Source organism: Choloepus didactylus, chromosome 15, assembly GCF_015220235.1.
Source record: "Choloepus didactylus isolate mChoDid1 chromosome 15, mChoDid1.pri, whole genome shotgun sequence".
NCBI classification, from domain to species: Eukaryota; Metazoa; Chordata; class Mammalia; order Pilosa; family Megalonychidae; genus Choloepus; species Choloepus didactylus.
Genome location: NC_051321.1, coordinates 61,755,328 through 61,763,537, shown reverse-complemented (window position 1 = coordinate 61,763,537; position 8,210 = coordinate 61,755,328).

The following is an 8,210-nucleotide window of genomic DNA, read 5'->3' as shown; positions in this document are numbered from 1 at the left end:
GGGGAATTCAACTTCACTTTCTCTGAGTTTACAACTTGCAGCCTGCTCTACAGAATTCACACTTGCCAGTCTCCACCCCACAGTCACACATATTTTATATATATCTTTTGTTTCCATATTTTCTGGAGAACCCTGACTAATACAGCCACTATCAATATCTTTATGTTATCCCATCCTTACTGTCTGTTGGGTATTTGCTCAGAAGACAAGATGGGTAGCAATCTGAGAGAGAGAGAATTTGAGCCCCCTGGAAGCAGTGTGAGGGACTACTGACAAAGAAACACAACAGAGGAAAAGAGACCATTTAAGAAGATAAAGAAATAGCTTAGGCTTTTGAAGATGAGCACCAAATTAAGAGCAAAGGTAAAAAGATGCAAAGATATCATGGGTAAAATATATGTTTAGGATACAGAATCAAGACCACTTTTGTAATTGAAAATAAGTACAAGCCTTCAATAAGGAGCAGTTTGGGTAATGCATGTGGCAATTTCAGCATATGAGTTTGAGATTCTGTGATGTCCCAGGAGCGTTTGGTAATCTACATATGAAGTCTCAAAAAGACATCTGAGCAAAAATGAAGTCACTGTAATAGCAATTTCATTACCATAAAGTGAGGGTTACAGCCATAGATATTGATAAGATTGTTCAGAAATAGTGTTTGGTATGAAAATTACATTGCCAACAGTAAAAGCCTGGCAGTAAGGAGTCGACAGGAGAAGAGGGCTTGAGAACTTGGAGAGAACTTAAAGTTGAAGAGTTTGAGGGAGAATTTGGGTGAAATTCTGTCATGAGAACCAAAAAAGGAAAGAATTTCAACCAGTAGGATGTTGCCCAGTGTACTAAAAGTAGCAGAAAGATAAATACAGAATATGAAGAGTATGCATACAATAATCTAAGTCACTGTTAAAAGTTTTGAAAAGATTTAGGCTGAGGACATAATAAGCACAAATCTTTCAAGACATTCATTTTGTATGAACAACTTTGACATAGCCGTTCATATTACTAATAATGCATATGAAGACACAGGCCTCCAACCTTTATTTATTCTTTGTTTAAAAGTATAGTATAGTACTGACACTGTATTGCTAAACTCCAGATGCACCATTCATACTGCTTATTTCTATGAATTGTTTCATTGAAAGAAATCAAGGTAGTCTGAAATGAAGTGCTCATTCTGAACTCTCACTAGCTACTCATCAAAGGATTAAGCTCATTGTAGAGTTAGACAGATGTATGTTCATTTTTAAAATTTCTTCTCTCTTTTAAGAAATACATACCCACTGGGGTAACAATTTTTTCAAATTTTGACAAAAATATGAATGTAATAGATATTTTATTCCCCTCTGACTTTATATAAAAATAGCATCCCAAATAAATCAATGTATGCATCGATCCAATAAAGGACAAATATAACATCATCTCAGCACACACTGAAAAGGCATTTGGAAAAATCCACACCTCTTCAGGTAAGACCACTCAAAAAATTAGGAAAAGAAAGGAACTTCCTCAACTTGAGCATTACAAAAAACCCACAACTAACATTATATTTAATGGCAAAAGACTGAATTCATTCTACCTAAGATTTGGAACAAAATAAGGATGTCTTCTCTCAGCACTTCTATTCAGTATTGTGCTGGAGATTCTAGCCAGTGTGATTAGGCAAAAACATGAAATGAAATCCAGGTTGAAAACAAAAGAGAAGTAAAACTTCATTTGCAGATGACATGATCTTGTATATAGAAAATCCTAAGTTATTCACAAGAAAACTGTTAGAACTAATAAAAGAGTACAGAAGGTTGCAGGATACAATATCAGCATACAAAAATCAATTGTGTTTCTATATGACAGCAATGAACAAACCAAAAATGAAACTAAGAAAACAATTCCATTTATAATAGCATCAAGAAGAATAAAAGACAGGAATAAATTTAGCAAAAAAGGTGTGAAAGTGTACTCTGAAAACTGGACAACACTATTGAAAGAGATTAAAGAATATCTAAGTAAATGGAATGACAGCCCATGTTCATGGATCAGAAAATTTAATACTGTCAAGATGGCAATACTCCTAAAATTTATCTACACATTCAACTCAATTACTATCAAAATTCTGTTTTCTTTTAAAAAACTGACAAGCTGATCCTAAAATTCAGATGGAAATTTTTGAAAATTAATAGTCAATACATTCTGAGAAAGAGGAATAAAGTAGAACAAAAACCATTTCCTCTTTAAAAATTTACTACAAAGCTATAGTAATCAAAGCAATGTGGAACTGCCATATGGATCAACATATAGATCAATTGAATAGAACTGATAGTCCAAAAATAAACCCTCACATTTCTGGTCAATTGATTTTTGACAAGGGTACCCACAGTTAAATGGAGAAATAATTGTCTTTTCAATAAATGGTTCTGGGTTAACTGGATGGTCAAATGCAAAAGAAGAAAGTTGGATCCCTACTTCACACCCATATACAAAAATGAATTCAAAATGGATCAAAGACCTAAATGTAAGAGCTAAAACTCTTTGAAGATAACATAATTGTAAATCTCCATGACCTCGGATTAAGTTTCTTAGATATTACACCAAAAGCACAAGAAACAAAAGAAAATAAACTGGATATCATCAAAATTTAAATCTTCTGTGCTTCACAGGAAACTGTCAAAAAATCAAAGTTATAACCCACTGAATAGGTGGAAATTTTTGCAAATCATATATCTGATAAGAGACTCATATACTGTCTATAAAAATAATTATTACAGCTTAATAGTAAAAAAAGACAATGACTCAACTTAAAAATAGGCAAAGGATCTGAATAGACATTTCTCAAAAGATATAAAAATGGCAATAAGCACATGACAATATGCTTAACATTATTAGCCACAGGAATATGCAGATTAGAACTACAATTAAATACCAATCTATGCCTACTAGGATGGCTAGAATAAAACAGACAAACAACAAGTGTTGACAAGGATGTGGAGAAACAGAAACTTTCTTACACTGTTGGTGGGAATGTAAAATGGTAAGGCCACTTGGGAAAACTGGCAAATCCTCAAAGGGTAAACAGACTTATCATATGATTCAGCAATCCCACTCCTATGTATTCTACTCCTAAAAGAAATGAAAACTTATCCCCACACAAAAGCTTTTACACTAATGTTCACAGCAGCATTATTCTTAATGTGGGGAAAGAAGCATATGTCCATCAGAAGGTGGATGGATTAACAAGTAGAATATTATTCATCGATAAGAATTTTTGAAGTATGGATACATGCCTCAGGGAGACCAGGGGTGTTGGCTCAAGTGTATGTGGTGTCTTTCTGAGTAATGAAAATGTTCTAAAATTGATTGTGATGATGGATGCACAACTCTGAAAATACTAAAAGCCACTAAATTGTACATTTTAAATAAATGAATTGTATAGTATATAAATTACATCTCAGTAAAATTGTTTAACATTAACATTCAAGTATTAAGAATGACAACTGACACCTCAGTGCTGGGAATTAACAGGAAAGAGTGGAGATTGCTGGAAAGTGGAGATCATCTGTCCCATGTAAAACGGACCATCGTAACTTTATCCAAACCTCTTTTTGTCAACTAGGAATAGGGCCAAATGTCAAATTTAATTAAAAGAAAAAAACAAAAAACAAAAAACAGAAAATCCTGATACTTAATGCTAAGTCTTCCATTTTAAAAATATTGATAACTAATTCATCATTGGCTGAATAACACATTAAGTGCATATTCTTCATGGAGGGAGCCATTTTGTAACAACTATTAAAATTGCTGGTGCACTAATGTTTCTCCCAAAGTTCGTGATTGCAGGGGAGTGTGGCACCAATATTTACTTATCCTGTCAATCAGCATTTCAGTACTTCTTTGCAATATTTATTGAATATGTCAATGTGTCAAGCAATGACCTTGGAGTATAATGAGTTATTAGCTCGTTTTCACAATTCTGTTAGCCAGGTCTAGTATCACTCCCATTTTACATATGAGGAAAGTGTGCTCCAGAAAGTTAAGTAACTTATAGGTCTTTATATTATAAGGTCCTTATAATCTACAGGGGAGAAAGGGGAGAAAGATACACACAGAGTAGTACATGCTCTAATGAAATAAAGCAATAGGTAAGAAAAAGGAAGTGCAAAGGTTGACAATTTACTTCATTTTATGATGGAGAAACATGAGTTTGCCATGATGGAAAAGAGGGATAAACTATTTGAAGTAGACAATGTTCAGCACATGCAAATACAGGAATGAAAGAGAGATAGAAGCATGCTCAGGAACTGTAAATTGTACAGTATGATGTAAAAAGTGATGGGAAAACATGGGAAAACGCTTGAAAATCAGGCTAGTGATAAGTAAGGTCAAATCACAAAGAGGAGATTAAATCTTATACTATAAGCAGTGAGGAGCCTTTGAAGAATTGTATTTTAGCAGAAGCACTGTGGCATCAGGATAGAAGCTAGTTTAAAATGAAATAAGCAGAAAGACCGTTTAATAAGAAAGAGCCACAGAAACGCAGCCTTGTCTTTAAATGTGCAGTTAATAGAATTGTCTGTGTGTGGGGGGGGAGGGGGTGTATTTCCCTGTCATTTGCTGCTGACATACAGTTAAGGTCTTACAAGATTATCTGTTCACATAAAATGTTAAGTATTTACATTGTGTTTATGACACAATCTGTAAAGTAAATTTGAAAAGTCATAATAAAACTTTCATAGAGCAATGGTGAGCAAGTGGACAAAAATATTTTATTTCAGATACTGAGGCAAACACAATAATGTCTAATGTAGCTAAGAATATAAACAATGCCATCCTAAATTAATTAAATTCCATATCACTATCGAGAAGTAAAATTCCCCCCTCACCATTAGAAAGGCTCCAGATTGCAAAATAAAATTTTGCAAACTGTATAAAACTTTGTGAAGATAAAGCAGAATGAACATAGCCTATAGAAACATAATTTAAAATATACTCATTGAATGCTTGATTCACAACCTGTAGCATGTATGCCTCCTTTTATAACATATTACATTACTCTGAATAGAACACTTAGTATTTAAAATTTTTGGTGGGCAATACCTTGCTAAAACATCTGCCACATTTTAATTAAAGGGCATCCTTGTAAATAGTTTAAGATTCTATTATGAGTGGACTTAGAACACAAATGCAAAGCTTATTTCCTTTTTTTTTTGTAAAAGGAAAACAGTGCCACCTAATGTTAACAATCAGTGGTAATATATTTGGAAGTTTACATAATCACACAGAGAGCTAGGTCTTTCAAAAGATTTTTCTTAAAACGATTTCTATTAAATTATAATTTGAACTTTATGTGAGCAAAAAACAAAACCAAGTATTCAGAATTACTTTAGTAATAATAATAAATAACTTTTTCTGACATTTTCCTCATGCCTTCCATTTAATTTTTAACTAATTTGGGATATTACGGTAAGTACTCTCTGAGGGTAGATATTAGATATTTGTATGGGTCACTATTATATTTCCAGTTGCACTAACATACAGATGTTTAACAAACATTTGCTAGACTGAACTCTCCTATATAACATAACTGCGAAAAAAATACATAAAATTCTAAAGATAGGTGAATAAATAAAAGGAAAAAAAAGGAAGATATATTTATTCATTTTTTCACACTGGAAAGGCAGTGCAAAATCATTTTAGAAGATTGGAAAAACTGCAAAGAGAAGAAGGAAAATAGTCTCATCAACCAGAAATAACCATTGTTTATCTCTGGACTAGTTCCTTAAAAGGCTTTTATAGATATCGTTTATCCTGTTTGTTTTCTCATATGTGATCATAATTTATATACAGTTAAAACTCTGACTTGCCTTTTTTCACCTATCATTCATAAATATTCTCATTTTATTTTACCACTTCTAAACATTCATTTAGTGATCACATTATATTTATTCAATATGATGGTATCAAATACTTAACCATTCCAATATTCTTGGATATTTAGTATATATTGCATTTTCATATACTATAAAAATTATAAATTGAGTTACATTTATCTTTGCCATATGTTCCTTTAGCAATATATTTTTAGATAATAGCTTTGTGCTTGAAGAGAATTCTTCAAAAATGTTCAAAAACATAAACTGAGGAAAAAATATCATGGTCTGCCTTTATATGTTCTCATGTGATTGGAAATTTCCTTTAACTTCTGATAGGAATGTTTTATGGTCTCCTTTTAATTTTAACTTAATCCCCTGCCATTTCTCTACCATAATCAAATATATTTAAATTTGATAAACACAAACGCATACTAGTATTAGATTAAGGAGGTGTAGATTACTATATTTCCAGCAACATTCTTTCCCCAATGGAATATGTAAATAATTTTTATTAACATGTAGAATACATAGGCAACATGCACCAATCATAAGTGTGTATAGCCTGATGCCTACCTTTTGATATCTCTTTTAAATTAATGCCATGCATCTGTATAATAATTAATAATATTCCCTGATTTTAAAAATTATTGATTCAGAGACAAGACACTGGAATGTAAAATGAGGTTTGGCAGATAGATTTTACCTTGTCATCAACAAGATCTCTAGTTCAATATACATCTTGTTAACTGATATGGCAAAGTTCTCTAATAAGAATGCAATACAGGTCAGTGCAGTTCCATGTAATGTTGCTTTCTTCATTTTTTTTTTTCCAAGAAAAAATACAGTCTCAAGCATCAGCTTGAGCCAAGTCATAACTTGGCAAGAACAACTCCACTGTTGCTATAGAAACCAACAGAGAGGCAATGCCTTTTTTTGTATTCTACCCCCTCCCATGTCCCTAGAGTTTTCTAGGTACAGAATCATAAACTAATTCCCAGCCACCAAGGTTATGAAGTCTAATGGTAACTGCTGGGGACACTGAGCTCGCTTGAACGCTGAACAACACTTCACACTGGGACAATGTAGCAAGTGCTTACACTGAAATTCATAGGTAAGGGAAGAACATGCTTTGTCAGGATGAGCTATAAACAAAAGTACCTAAAGAAAGAACCCAACATATGTTACAGCAAAGCTACTGGCAAAGCAAACTCAGTTACCACCTTTCAAACCAACTGTGTATTGCATTTAAGAACAAAATCATTAACAACAAAATTTACAAAAAATGAATAGCCTGTGAAATACAAGTTTTAGGGAATATAATTATACTATTGATATGAATTACTAATCATTCTTTGCTTCCTGCAAGAATTTAATTGCAAAAAGCAGAAAACACAAAGATATCTCTGTGCATCCAAAAACATGAAACCAGAAACTTCAGAAAATTAAGTTGCCTCTTGTGGGAGAAAGAAACAAGATTAAAGGGAAATATTTTCATAATCTTTTCTTATAAAATATTTCATATATGTATATGGATAGCTAGGTCTCTCTGTATACATATACATATAAATTTTGCTCTTTTAATGAAAATCTTTTCTCTGAGGTCCATGTATATTCCTCTGCTATTTTACTGGAAATAAAACACATGAAACATATTAAGCCATTACTCAATGGATATTCCTTTTCAATACAGGTGCGTATTAGGACCTCTTTGGCTGCGTTCATTTGAGTGAAGAATCACCTTCTTATGTTCCAAATATATATATTTGCAAGGTATCTCTAGATATGTCAATAATTTGTTCCAACTTTTTCCTCTAGGATTAGTATGCTATAATAATCTGTGCTGTACTCATCTGCTTAAAGTTAAACAGTCAGGATATTGTATAGGAGAAAGTGACACAAGGGAGCTGAAGTAACTCCTTCAAGTCATCTGATTGAATAAGCATTAAAGGTACAATTTGATTCTGCATTTGGGGACACCATCAAAGCCTTGCTGAAACTAAACATGTATTAGGGGAAGCTGAAAGTTTCTAGATTTGAGGGTCTATAGCCAGGTTATCAGACTTCCTAACTGGATGGGTGATGCTGATTGATTCTATTCAATTTACCTAATACTTATTGCATTACTGTCGGGGCCTAAATAGGAAGTAGAAGGAAACGAATCCTATTATGGAAATGAGAAGAAATTTTATTAGACTGAAGGAGAGATTAAGTCCTATTATGTTATTAAAGATGGCTTCAAGGATGTAGCTTTTTCAGGGGGCTTGAAAGACGAGCTTGAGTTTGACAGAAGACAAAGGTAGAAGAAAATTTCAGGTGAGGGAACACCATAAACAGAGAGTATTTGAAATA